At 35.6% G+C, this 14,574-nt stretch overlaps 1 protein-coding gene across 2 annotated transcripts in view; it reads right to left on the minus strand.

Annotated features, from left to right (window-relative positions):
- ARHGAP15 (Rho GTPase activating protein 15) overlaps positions 1-14,574 on the minus strand; it is a 629,043-nt gene that overhangs the window by 489,599 nt on the left and 124,870 nt on the right. The window lies entirely within an intron of this gene.

The following is a 14,574-nucleotide window of genomic DNA, read 5'->3' on the forward strand; positions in this document are numbered from 1 at the left end:
GTTAGAACTTCTACAGTTGTTAGCCTAGTAATGATCTGTAACAACCCTGGATTCTGCTGGTTCGTACTATTAAAAAAAAATCACAGATATTCAATTTTCTCTGATTTTCAGGAGGCCAAGAAAGATCCTATCTTGAAGACTCTGAACACCCTGTTCCATGAGCATTTTCTGACATTTTTTTCCCTTGTAACTTTTCAAGCCAAATTATATTGCCTCCACCTAATGTTGCAAAAACTTTGGGTGAAAGCCCAAAGTGATTCTAAGACTCTGGTATGATTCCGTGTAACCTGGCATCCTTCCCGGAAGTTAACTTTGTTAGGCAGCTATTTCAATAAACAATCTGAGTAATAGAAAAGCTACATGACCAGATGAAATGGCACCACCTGCATGTTCTCTACAAGTCTCTATGGAGCTAGTGCTTGATAATTAATTATTAGAAGCTGACACCAAGAACTGTGGTCTCATTACCTTTTTTCCAAGGTCCGTTATACCAGTTGAACTTGACTTTCAAATGTCACCATTTCTTGTAAAAATCGAACTATTGTATCTGTAGACATTACTTGTATCAATTAGCTATTGCTCTGTAACAAACTAGCGCAATATTTAGGGGTTTAAAACTACCACTATTTGCAGACAATCAGGAATCTTGGCCTCACTCAGATATTCTTATATGGTGATATGACCACAAGCCCTGGACTGTCATCACTAGGTAAGTTAGTAGATTGGCCAATAGGAGTATTTCTGAATGTCATTCATACATCAGGGTGGCTATTCATAACTATCAATGCCTGCAGCAGGTACAGGCTGTCACGTGAACTCCTTGACTCTTGGGTGTATGATTCAGAAAATTTAGTGAGAAAGTGAAATATAATATTACTGTGGAGTATGTAGTAGGTTATACTAACAGCCTCACAACAAAAGTCTATAAGGTTCCGGAGGAAGGCCTTACCTTCCACAGCAAAAATATCCTTCCCAATTGAAAAGTACCTTCTGGCCTATTGCTGGGTCAGAATAGAGAAGGAACATCTAATTATAAGACATCAGACAACTCTATGGCTTCAGCTTCTCATGATGACCTGGGTGTTTTTGAATTCACTGAATCAGAGAGTGGGCAACAATCCACGGATTGAAATGCTATATTCAGAATTTGTCCCAAACAGGTCTAGAGGGCTTAAGAAAGTTCCATGAACAGATGGATCAAATTCCCATTTTACCTGTCACTGTTAACACTGGTGTCTCTCCCTGAGATCACCCCTAGGGCTTCATGGAGATGCTTGAAGCCAGCTGATGAATGATGAATAAAAACCTCAAACCTGATTCATGGATGGGTTAGCTCAGTTTGTTGGTGAGCCAAAAAAAAAAAAGACTGCAGCTGCACCCTACACCCACCCAGTCATCTTATAGGACTGTGGTGAAGAGAAATCCGCCCATGGGACAGAGATACAAGAAGTAATCAAGAGGAGGTAGCCTGAGGTTAGAATATAGACTGATTTCCAGGCAGTAGAAGGTGACTTTTCCTGCTGTTCAGAGGCCTGGAAGGAGACAGTCTAAAAGATTAGAAACAAGAAGTCTGGCAAATATTAGAGGATTCATAAGAGTGTGTCCAGGGCATGCAGACCCTTATCTACATCTACCAGAGGGTAAGCCAATGCACCAGATGACTAGTCAGTTGAAGTTCTCTAGCCTCTCTTTAGTCACTTAGAACATGCACAATAGACCCATGAGTGGAGTGGCCATGTGGCAGAGATGGAGATGCGGCACACACTCAACATCATGGCTTTTTCTCCTCAAGGCTACTTACTACTGTTGATTCCATGATCTTCCAGCAGCAGAGGCAGATACTGACCCCTTCAGGACAAACTAGGTGCTTGACAGCAAACTGACAACATCAGACCCCTTCAGTCCTTGGGGGAACAAGGATTCATTCTCACTGGAATTGACATTAACTCTGTGGGTTTGCTTTCTCTGCTTATGGTGTCTTTAAGATCTGGTGTCTTAAAGATCTCCAGATCTTTAAGAATGCTGAATTAGCAATGTGGGGTGATTCATGATATTGCCTCAAATCAAGAAAATGAGGAAACTGCAACACCAGGCATGTAACCTTAAGATGTGCCATTCTTACTAAATGTCACATCACTTGGAAGAAATCAACCTGATCTAACAATGAAGTGACCTCTTAAAGTGTCTGCTTAGGTAGTAGTTTGGAGACAGGATCCTGTTTTTTGGGGTTCAGTATTCCAAGATGCAGTATATTCACTGAATCAATGCATGGTATACCATCAATACATGATGTTACATGACATGGTATCTCCAGTAGGTGGAATACAGGTGTCCAAGGACCAAAAGGTAGAAGTAAGAGTAGCCCCTGTAGTAACCTATCTTCAGCATTTATGCTTCTGGGTTTTGCAACTTTGGCTCTGCTGGATTAGAGATTCTTATTCTTGGGATATGGGAGAGTTCTGCTTCTAACAGGGATAGTAAGTATCATGAACTTAAAGCTATGACCACTGCATGGTAACTATGGATACTCAAGATGTGTACAAGCAGGCAACTAAAATAACTACTATATTCATGGGGATAACTGACCCTAATTATAATGAAAAGGTAAGGTTGCATATGCACAGTGGCAGGAGGAAGAATAAAACTGGAAGTCAGATGATTCACTGAGATGTCTCGTGGTGCGTCTAGGCCTGATGAGAGCAGTGAACTGTCAACTACAGTGAACAGGGCGTGACAATGTGAAAAAAAAAAAAAATCAAAGGTTCAGACCCTGCATATACGAAGGTCTGATTGACTTCATCAGGCAAACAAAACTGACTAGACTCCTCCTGGCTGAGGATGAGGAAGATCTAGAATGAGTGAAGGTGGTAGATGATAAATACCAAATACAGCCTCATACACAGTTGCAGTGGAGGAGTAGAGCTTTTATATTTCTTTTCTTTTTTTTTTTTAACTTTTTTATTAGTTCTTTTGTAGAGATTGAGGCCAGCCACCATCTTGAAGACTTGGCAACAGATTAGATTTAACGTGAGATACAAGTAAATTTGAATATTGCAAGAGGTAAATTGCATCAGATGCTTCCTGTGCCCTGCCTCACATCCTCTTAGTTATGTGGGTGTCACTACAGCTGCAGCTGGTGCAACAGTTCTGTGTGGACTTCAACTCCTTGGTATTGACTGCATCTTGCCTCAGCACACATTAGACATCTTTTACTTTCTGCTGTGGATATTTCCTGGTTCTGCAGAGTAGGAAACCTGAAAAAGCCTTCTTGACACACCCATCCATGAACAGCCTGAAACTCAAGATCTAAAGACATTATCCCCTCCCAGAGGCACCCAGAAACCAAAGGCTCAGGAGCTAAAGAACAAATGCTTCATCCTGTCCATCCTTGCGTGGAAAATTCTGGCAAGTGTCCTAGCCACCCTGTGACCAACTCAATAATGGGTTCTGCATTGGCTTTTCTTCCTTCTGTTTCATTCTTGCTAGTTCTTAATTTCTGCTTTCTGCAATCAAACAAACTGCTTGCACACAATTACTAGTCTCAAATTTTGCTTTCAGGGGAACCTAGCCTAAGCCAGAAGGCAAATATGACGAAACTATTTGCTTAAAAAGTTTTGAAACTAGATTCCTATGAAAGAAAAGGGTCAGCCAGGCGCCATGGCTCAGGCCTGTAATCCCAGCACTTCAGGAGGCCTAGGCGGGCAGATCACCTGAGGTCAGGAGTTCAAGACCAGCCCTGGCCAACATGGTGAAACCCTATCTCTACTAAAAATATTTTTTAAAAAAATTAGCTGGGCATGGTGGTAGGGACCTGTAATCCCAGCTACTCGGGAGACTGAGGCAGGAGAATTGCTTTAACCCAGGAGACGAAGGTTGCGGTGAGCCAACACGATGCCACTGTACTCCACTGAAGCCGGGGTGACAGAGTGAGACTCCGTCTCAAAAAAAAAAAAAAAGAAAAGAAAAGAAAAGAAAAGAAAAGGGTCATTCCTCCACCGAGATACAGCTGTCACTCTCATAAAATTTAGCATAAATAAATATACCATCAAATGCCCCACTATGAAATGTAACATCCAGCAATTACATACTAAAGGATTTAAGGTAACATCATTCGTTACAGTATATGAATGATCCTCCTGACTAAATGGGAATTTAGCGTTAAGTAGCTGTAAAAGCTGCCGAAGAGCAAAATGTTATTGAAACAAACATTAGCAACTTATGACTAAAACCTGGGGCATCCTGACCATAGCTACAAGGTTTACTATCTCTATTATGGAGCCATTAGAAACCACCACAGGGTTGTATCCAAGTCTATTGGGAGAATAATTTACTTGAAATTTTATCCTTACAGATGAAAGAGACAGGGATATAATCATTATTGATTTTACTTTCTTTGCAAGGTTTTATTGTTGTTGTTGTTCATATCCTCTTCCTAAATGTGGGTAGAATGGAGAACAGAGGAAGGATGGGGAATCGAGCCATCTTCCCAGAGAAGTTGAGCAACATTCTTCCATAAGTCAAATTACGTATTTTGAAGAACAAATTATTTTTAGTGGTAGAAATAGCTAGTAACAAAGGGAATATCAAGTATGTATTCACAGACTGAAAATCTTACCCACACATTTAAAGATAAAACCCCAAAGTCTTACTTTCAATATAGGCATTTCCACATTTTCTTGTAAAGCATAATATTCATTCAATATATAATTCTCCAGATTTAGTGTAATGGTTCTTTGTTATCTGACTTTTACTAAATCAGAAAGCAGTTTAATGATACAGGGAAATAGGCACTAGAAACTGAATATTAACTATTAAATATCATCCCTGAGAATTCAGAAAACTTCAGCTTTCCTCCTGGGGCAATTTTAACTCATTATCTCCTATAATCTTCAAAGACCTGTGATCTGTATAAATAGCCATTTAAAGGGTCAAGGTTTTCATTACATACAAGGAGACTTTCTACAAGTATTGGAAATGTAAAACCATACTAAAATTACAGAGATATCCTAATTCTAATTGGTTCTTGTTAAGAATGAGTTAATACACTGATGCTTGAGAATCATCAAAATTTCTTAAATTTTAACTATTTTATTTTCAACAAAAAGTGCAATGTGAACTGAATAGTGTTTGTCATTTAACTTAAAAATCCATGAAGAAGGATTACGAGTTTGAGTCATTTAACAATCCTACCAATTTAATATAACAGTTGAGTAAATGGGAAGAAATTTTAAGTTTTATGAACCTCTATACATTTTCTTTTTTGACGTTCTAAATTATATTATTTCTAAAGTCAAATTCAGTGAGTGATAACTTAAAAAAATTCATGCTTGGATCCAAATGAGGGATTAAAGCATCTCATGTATAATCTTATTTAAGCAAAATAGCATATCTTTAGATTCAATAAATCTTCTTAATATTTGGATACATACTTATTTATTTGCCAACAGAAATGAATGTCGATAAAATTCATCAGTCAACAACAGCCAAGAGTAGATAAGCCATGTAAAATATACTTTCACGTTCAGGACAAAAGATATCCAAGTATCTCATTTCCTCCCCTGAATCCTCCATTCCACGACAAGACAGGGAGAAAGGACTGCCTTCAAATGAATGACATGTAGGGCCAGAGGATGTCCACATTTATATTTTACCACTTAAAGCTCTGCTTTAAATACCTCCCAAGAGCACCCAGTCAAGTCAAATCAGAGAAGTCAGTGTTGAAATGCCAAGTAGCCACCAGATGGCAGCAATGCTTTTATGAATAATGCAGCATTCTGTGCAGTCCATCTAAGATTTCCTATGTTAATAATAGAACAATCCTTACTTTAGCAAAAGGACAAATTTGCTTGTAATGAAGCCAGCATTTTTTTCCATATTGCTAGTTATATTTTGTGGGGTTCAATTGTTTTGTAGTATTTGCCCCCTCCAAATATTTATTTTCATATGCATTAAACGTTAAATTGAGGTTGAATTTCATTCTGATACTGTGGTAGAAAATGCCTGTAGCTTGAAACAAATATTTTCCTTTCTGATGGACAAATAACATCTGTGGTTGTAAATGTTCCAGTATAGCTGTCAAAAGAGAAGGGTTTCACATAATTTTCTGCCACCCTCATCAGTACATCCTACACATCAAAAGAGTGTAACCTCCCTTTGCATGAATTGATTTCAAATCTATCACAGATCTCAAATATCAGAAGCTTGTCTTTTACTTGATCAAGGGCATGGGAATTTTGAAAATGAAGCATTGCTTAAATTCAACTTCACACACACACACACAAAAACCATAATCAAGGTCTAAGTTACTTGGCAAAGGAATCCTCAGTATTGGTATTTCTGTTTTCGAGGTGCTTCAGCAATTTGTAAATTTTGCCACTGTATTTTTTTTGGTTTGCACTTGTTCACCCAGAAAGTGAGACTGTTAGAATTTCTCCCGGTGCTGGAAATACAATGTTAGGTAAATTGATGAGGCTGAGGTCAAGAATCTAATAGCTCTCTACTAAAAAGAAATGCATCTAAACCCTCCATGTGAACGCCTCTGTCTTGGTTAAGGCATCTCATACCCATCTGTGTTATCCGAAAACAGTTCAAACAGCTTCCTTCCTGATGTCTCCCCAGCATCAGCCATTTCATTTCATTGTTTCACTTAGGCCATCTCTCAACATCCTGTTTTGTTAAGATAAAAGAGCAGCCTCCTCCCTTCTTCAAATACCAAGAATCCTTAACTGCCCTGCAGTGTTTTATATCCTTTTGATTTTTTTCTGCTAAATTTTTAGTAGTATGTTTAACTCTTACATTGAGAGACTGTATGCATAGATGCCATAAGTGGCCTTTCCAGTTATGCGTGAGTGTGGGCATTTTCCTTTCTTCTTAAACTTATTTTTCTGTTCAAGCCTTTGTTTATGGATGCTTGCTTTGTTATTTTCTTATATTGCTTTAAACATTGCTCTGAGGTTTCAGCTTTGCTCACCACTGCCCAGATTTTCCTCCTGCTCAGTGGCTTGTGGCATATAAACACTGAAAAAAAAAAATGTGTGTGTGTGTGTGTATGTGTGTATATATATATATTCTCTTGCTTTCAGATCCAGCCTCATTACCTTATGTTTCTAAAAACTGAATAGCATCATCTATCCGCCAGTGATCCTATGCTATCCAAAAGCACTCAATTTTATTTCACCCTGTGTCATCCTTATGGACAAGCTGTAAAATGTGATACCATTTACTGGCCCCATCTATTACGTACCAGCTTTAGGGATTAAATTGTTCCTTTTTGTGGAAAAAGTCTGTTTGCTATTAAAAATCATACACAGCATGAAATACACATGGCTGCTCTCTTTAAAACTAAAAAATATTGAAACAGATACGAAAAAGGATCCCTTGGCTTGAATATTGTCTTGCTAGCATCAATATAGTATTTTCTATACTCTATAAATGAGATTAAAATAACAAGTAGAAAAACCATACACTTGTTGATTCTACTTTACTCCATAAAATTCCCCAGTGGCAGTGGTTTCTTTTGACCAGGTTAGAGTACATCCTGTCAAGTCTCAGGTTTGATCTCCATGTGGCTCACTTAGTCTCATTCTGCTTATGGGAATACAGAGAAAGTGCGTTGCAAGCCACAGGAGCCCATGGATGGCATAGAGACCATCACACTAGCTCTACCAAAACATCAAGAAACAGATTATGTTCCATGAGAGGAGGGGATTCACGATATGATGTCGGTAAATGAAGAACAGCATGGTGCATTTAGCCTGGTGTCAGACTAAAACCCAGAATTTATTACAACTGCACAACTCGTATCTTTGAGCTCACATAGCCAGCTATTCCAGAAGGTAATGTGAAGTGAGCTATCCAGTTGTCTGAATTCATTAGGTCATGTGCATCCATTCTTCTGCTGAAATGTTAGAAACACAAGAAGGCAAGTTGACTTTTTTTTTCATTTTTATTTTGATTTATGTTATTTTGGAAATACAAAATTGGGGACCAAAATGTACTAATACTACTATTTTCAATCTTTACTGTCATCCAGTTGCATGCTGCTTTGATAGTTCAAAAAGAATGAATCTAGCAAGGCAGCGTTATGCCCTCTAGTAGTGAAACAATGAAGGTGTGCAAATGAGCCTACATCCTTGATGTCTAAGACTTTGACTAGTGAGCTTCACAGAATCACCCAGGCAACATACAGTTCATGTTGTTTTCCCTAACCATATACTTAGTTTATATATCTTAATTCTAGATCTCCAGAATATATCTTTTAAAAAAGATTTATTATTTCTTAGAAAATTAAACCTGCAAAAAGACAATGGTTCCCAAGTCACATTATCTGAACCAATAGGCATGTTCTTCATTTGCAGAATGTACTTTCCATCCATCTTCTTGTTTCTGTTTCTCCTTTCATCAAAGCTAACGTGCTCTCTTGGTCTCATCTAGATTCTTACAATCAATTTTATTTCCTGTTCCCAGATTCTATCATTTGCACTCAATCTTTATATACCCCTGACATTCGTATTCCTAAATCAAATCTCGAATTATAAAATTCTATGTCGCCTTCTGTGTAAAATCTGTGTAACCCCATCAACAAAAGTGAAGCTAAAAATCATACAAATAATCATATCTCTTTCCCTTCAATCAGAAAAACAGTATTGTACTGATACCTCAGCAGGGGAGTAATAAGTGTCACTATTGTCCCTCTTTCACTTGGGACATAGTTGCTACACTTGTCTCTAAGTTACCTTTTGCAAGTTTCTATTAACAGCTTGGTAGGGGGCTTTCAAGGTGATATACTTTTAAGTATTAATTTGAATATGTCATTGATTAACTTAATTGGATATTACATTAATGACACGATAAGAATAGCACATTAAAAATAAGTTTAAGGATCTATATTCTTAGTTACACAATAAATGAAAATATTTTCATGTTTTGTATTAAATGTCAGTCTATTAAGTTCAGAAGGCGACAAAAAGACCAGAAGTAGAGCAGAAATTCTGAGTTGCATTTCACAGATATTTACCTCTCTCAACCCTATTCTTCTAAAATTCATATCTGGAATTTCCCTCAAAACATTGTGAGATAGTGTGGTTAGTAGATGAATAATGAAAGTCTGCTGTATTTATATTAAAATCACTTCTTTGTAGTTGCTCTCAAACACACAACATATAGGATTGCTTCATTTTAGTATTTACACAGATGGGCAGGTGAGGTGAGGACGGTCATCTCATATTTCATTGGCGTGACAAAGTTGGAGGAGGATCCTGCCTTGGGTTTTACATAAAGTTACAACTGACACAGCCCAAATTGGAACACATGTCCCCAGACTCATGTGTTCTCTCCACTGCACCTCCTGAATGATGGATGAATTCCTAATAGGTAGATAAAATGATTGGGGACAAGTTGTAGAGCAAAAAACGCTGTATTCGACATTAATGCTTCTCTTACTCTGGTCTATTTTTAATGTCGTGTCTTTTGAGATACTTTGAGTAATTCTCTAAAGTGAAACCAACTTTACTGGAAATCTAATGCATGTATGAATGTGAAGAATCATCCTTTTGCATTTAGTCTAACTACGAGCACTGAAAAATGAAAGAGAAAATTGGTAAAAGCTCAGATTTATTTTAAACCACCACTTGTAACACAAGGAAATGGATAAAAGCACAATACCAGCCGTTTTCCTGTTGGCTTAAAATTATAGTTTTTTTAAAGATGTTATTAAATTATCTTCACATTAATAAACTTAAGTAGTACTTAAACATTTTAAGCTAAGACATATTCAGATCAGAAAGATCAAATTATGTTTAAATGTAATGCATATCCATGGAGAACATTGCATAAAAATGTTTAATATACATTATTGTCAGAAGACTCCATTCAAAGTCAGAAAAGTAATATAAATAATGATAAATCTATTCTGAGGTTTACTTTTAGGGACAGAATCTGTCCCCTGAGATCTATATTTTAATATATTGAAAAAGAATCTTGAAAAAGAATCTCAAATCCAGGAAATGTGACCATGATATTTGTTGAGGTTACAAACCGGTGGTGGCGGGGGGAGGATAACAGACTTTCATCTTAAGTCATTTAATTTTTTCTGCCTTTCAAGCAGCAAGCAGGCAATTGACATATATTCCTAAACACCCATGATTTATTATTTGGTAGAATTATCCTACTGAAAGCATGTAATCTATAGAAGAGCCCAGTGTATGTTTTTTAAAAACTTTGTTAAAGGAAACTCAGGAAAACTGAGGCCCAGTCACTGTCTGGCTTTAAGAAAAGGTAAATTTTTAGAGTAAAAATGATTTAATTATCTTAACTATCTTAAATGCTGTCTTATAACTTGAAAAAGACCCAGGAAACAGTTATCTTCCTCATCTTTACTCCCTATTGACACCCTGGAAATTTTGGAGTACAGGGCCTACATTGTGGATACAAATTCCTATTTAAAAAAAAAAAAAAAAAAACAGGAGTGAATCTGTTTTGTTTCGTTTTACTAAAGGAATGCAACTCTACCCTTAGCAGTAACAACTTATTCAGCTGAAAAGTTCAGTCTTCTGGTTTAATAAGTAGAAGACAATATGGGATATAGTTTCTATCTATATATTTTCTTTGGGGAGACAAAATTAATTCGCATGACAGAATATTTATGTAAAGAATAAGTACTAAATTTAATGACATGGAAACAATTATAGTGCTTTGAGACACTCATATATTTAATAAGGGGGGGTATCTCCTTGGAGGTTGGGGAATTTTTTAGAGATATATCAGTTGTCTATTTGATAGCCATGTCACGAACTTCCTTTCCCTAGACTTTCCAAAATATTTAACTCAGAAAGGTTTGTGTTCAAAGGAAAAGGCATAAACCTAACTGAAAAATTTCCTTCAATTTGGAAACAAGAGGTTTTTCTTTTTTAAACAAACTTGCTCTAAAATACTTTGCATTCATTTTCTCAGTTGAACTTCCTACTGAAAGATTGTAACTGCCTAATGTGCCCAGCCAGGAAACAAGGTGACAGTAGCCCCTCTTGTGTGAAGCAAGCTGCCTGACAATGCTGCCATCCTTTCACATGGTTTTATTTAGTTATTACAACTATCTCTCTGTAAATGACATTTAGGATTATTTAAGATTATGTTGTAATCCTTTTAATCCTTAGTGCTTTAAATTTCAGGCTAAACACCAAAGAGCAAACTAGCACTTAGCAGGAATGTTTAAAACATGTGGTTTGAACATAAATCTTTTTATTCACTCTATCCCTGATGAAGACCTAGTGTTGCTCTTAACTAAGAAAACTCGTACCCAGCTCATTATAGCTGAGTTGCTAAAGGTTTCTCAGACTACATCAAACTTGTGACAGTCCTTGACAATGAACATAAATGCAGAATTAAACAAAAGTTAGCAGCAATGGACATTTACCATTTTAACTTAGAATTTGTATGATCTTTTATAAATGTGTAGTGTCTTTCTGTGTTTGTGCGTGGAAGTGCTTACTCTATTTCCTAAAGTCAAGCTATTAGGCGTGTATATACACAGGTATAGTATATATACATATGTATATTTGCATATATATATTTTATGTATATAAGTATATATATTTTACACATGTATATACATGTATATATTTTAATATAAATTATAACATCTAATATATACTTTGTTATAGAAGTTAATTCTTTTATTATTTATTAAGAAGTACCAATTAGGCCAAAGAGTATGCTGTTATAAAATATGTAGATATTCTTAAACTTAGCAAGCGAGCATCATTCTGATTTACTGAAAGTTGTTGAATACTAAAACTTAATAATTAATGTTGTCATTGTTATGTTTCCACATACCAATCAAATAAGATTGAATCCATGTCAACTGTTTGATAGGATTTCAACTAGGAAGGAAAACTTGGCTTTTAATACAAAGAGAAAACAACTCAAAGATCCAAAGAGCATATATGAACAAATGAAATAAATGAAATCTGTCCATTTTTGGTTGTCACAAATGTGTGCTTCTGAGACTTGCAAGCATCTCTCAGGCACACACAATTTTTTGTTTGTTTTCCTATTCATTTTAAGTTCAACTTCTCTGCAGACATTGTAATTACGCGGCATACAATTGCTAATCCATCAAACTTTTTTTAAAAGAGAGATTTCAAATTTTAAGATTATTTCTAATTTTGCTCTTCTTTGATTTTCCTTGAACCAAAAATCTCAATAGTCACTTGCTATCTGTAATCTATAATTCATAGACTGAGATTGAACACCAAGCCTAATTCAAACTTGGAATTCTAAAGCTATTTCCGATGTAGCACATCAGCTGAAGCTATGATGGTCTTTTTCAGTCAGGAAGAAATACTTCATTATTCTGTAGATAATGAAACCATTGCACACACACTCCAACGTCCAACAATGCCTTAATACCATGTTTTTGAGATATAATCATGTTTATTCTGATCATTTGAGAGTTCGACCAGCTAATGTATCTAATCAAATATTGATGCAAGTCATCTAGATTTAGCTCTCTGGCAAATCCTTCCCGATGCTTTTTTGTTAACAGAACTATAAAAGCTATTTATATTGTTCCTCTCAAAAGGCTTACTCTCATAGTCTGGATCTATGGATATGTATTAGTAAATTTTACCAAAACTCATGCATTTAGGTGATGAAAAGATTTCAGCACAACAAGGAAACCAAGGGATTCACTCAAAAAGAATGAAACAGAACATGAAACTTGAATCTTTTCTTTCGCTTTGTTATTCACAATATCCTCATGATCACCTCTTGTTTCTCTAAAAGTACAAGATTTTTTAAAAAGTGTCTGTAAGAACACTGAGGCCCCATCAACTGTTCAATTACATTACAAACAAAACTAGCTGGCAAAATTTTCACCTCCAGAAAGCTACCAAAAGTGAGAATACTTTTTAATATCTTTGGAAGGATCTACATTCAAAAATATAAAAATCAAGTAGAAAATTGCAACAGGAGGTGGTTAGTCACATCCTGGAAAGATTGGGATGATACACACTATCAACATAGGTGGCTGACATGTATATCTGTGCACATAATGCTCATAGTTATATAAAAATATACATGATTTTTCATCAATATTTTCAGCCCTCTATGCATCATATATAGTTGACTGTCATCCTCATTTGTGAACTAATTTAACTCTTCATAAGATTAACAGAAGAAACTGAAAAAGGCTGGCTTAGCCCATCTCCAAAGAATTGCTATTGTCCAAGAATAATGTCTACGGCAAATTTCAACGTCTTTTACAGTGTTGGTGATTAGGATGCTAAATTCACAGTACATAATGAGGCTCTACCACTGAGCTTACCCGGTCTAGTTCAGAGCTTCTTAAGTTGATCATCTAGGTTGTCATAAGGCTAGGAGTGTAACCTCTAAATTGTGTTATTTATGGTAGAATAATAAGAGTAAGAAAATTGGGGAAAAAGGGAAGTTACTGATCTATAGTTCCTCGCTTTAAAGGACAGTGTATTTCTCCTTCTTGATTCTGTAAAGTCACATTTTAGTCACTTTCAGCTTGAGAGCATTGACTTCAGGACAAGTGTTTTTGGTTTTCTTCTATCTTTTCTCTCTCCCTTTTATTTCCTTCCTTAATTTTATTTTTAATTGACAAATAATAATTGTATATATCCTCTCACTTTCTTTTTTGATAAAAAATCTCTATACCTAAGTAAAATAAAACTAGAACCAGAATAGTAATGTATTCCAGAATGTGTTAAAATATTTAATGGACCCAAATTATTTGGATATACCTGAATAGCATCTGGAAAATACAAACCAAACTGGAAACCAGCTTCTTCCCCTCAGTGAAGAGTATAGGTAGAAAATGTCACCTACCTATGCTTCTATATGACCCAATTATTAATTTCAACAAAGCATTTAAGAACAGAAGAACTGACTTCTATTCAAGGGCCAACATGCTCTCAGAAGACATTTAATTTAAAAATAATTATCATAATCTATCTCTCTTTTCTACTAAATTATATAAATCCTGAAATATATCTAATTACTGATTACTTTGGAAATATAAAAATTTCATATAAAATAGAACAAAAATCAAACTCCATAATCTAAAATTATTAATTGCCAGATAAATCATGCAAATTAGGTGATTTTGGTAACATGCGAAATTACATTTTCCAATTTTATCTCTCTCAAGGATTTCATCTGGTTCTTGCTATTCAATGGAATATGATTGTAATTATGAATCAAGTTGTTTTTTTCAAAAAACTAAAGTATGCAATATGAAAGAATCTTTTTTTTTTTTTTTTTTTTTTTTTTTTTTTTTTTAATAGCTGTTCAGCCCTTTCCATTCTTGTAAGTTACACTGGTAAATGTAATTAATGACTGGAAGGCAAGAGTGTCAATGAATGTAACTAGCTTACACTTGGTGAATCTTAGTTTGTGTGCATCTGAAAATTCTAGATCAAATCTATTTAAGTCAAACATCCTATGTTTGAACCCCAGACATCTACTACATATACTGCAAACTTCAATGACTTTTATATGTTTATATTAATCAACACGCAACATATATTTTGTGTCCAGATAGCAACCAGTCAC

Source organism: Macaca thibetana, chromosome 12, assembly GCF_024542745.1.
Source record: "Macaca thibetana thibetana isolate TM-01 chromosome 12, ASM2454274v1, whole genome shotgun sequence".
NCBI classification, from domain to species: Eukaryota; Metazoa; Chordata; class Mammalia; order Primates; family Cercopithecidae; genus Macaca; species Macaca thibetana.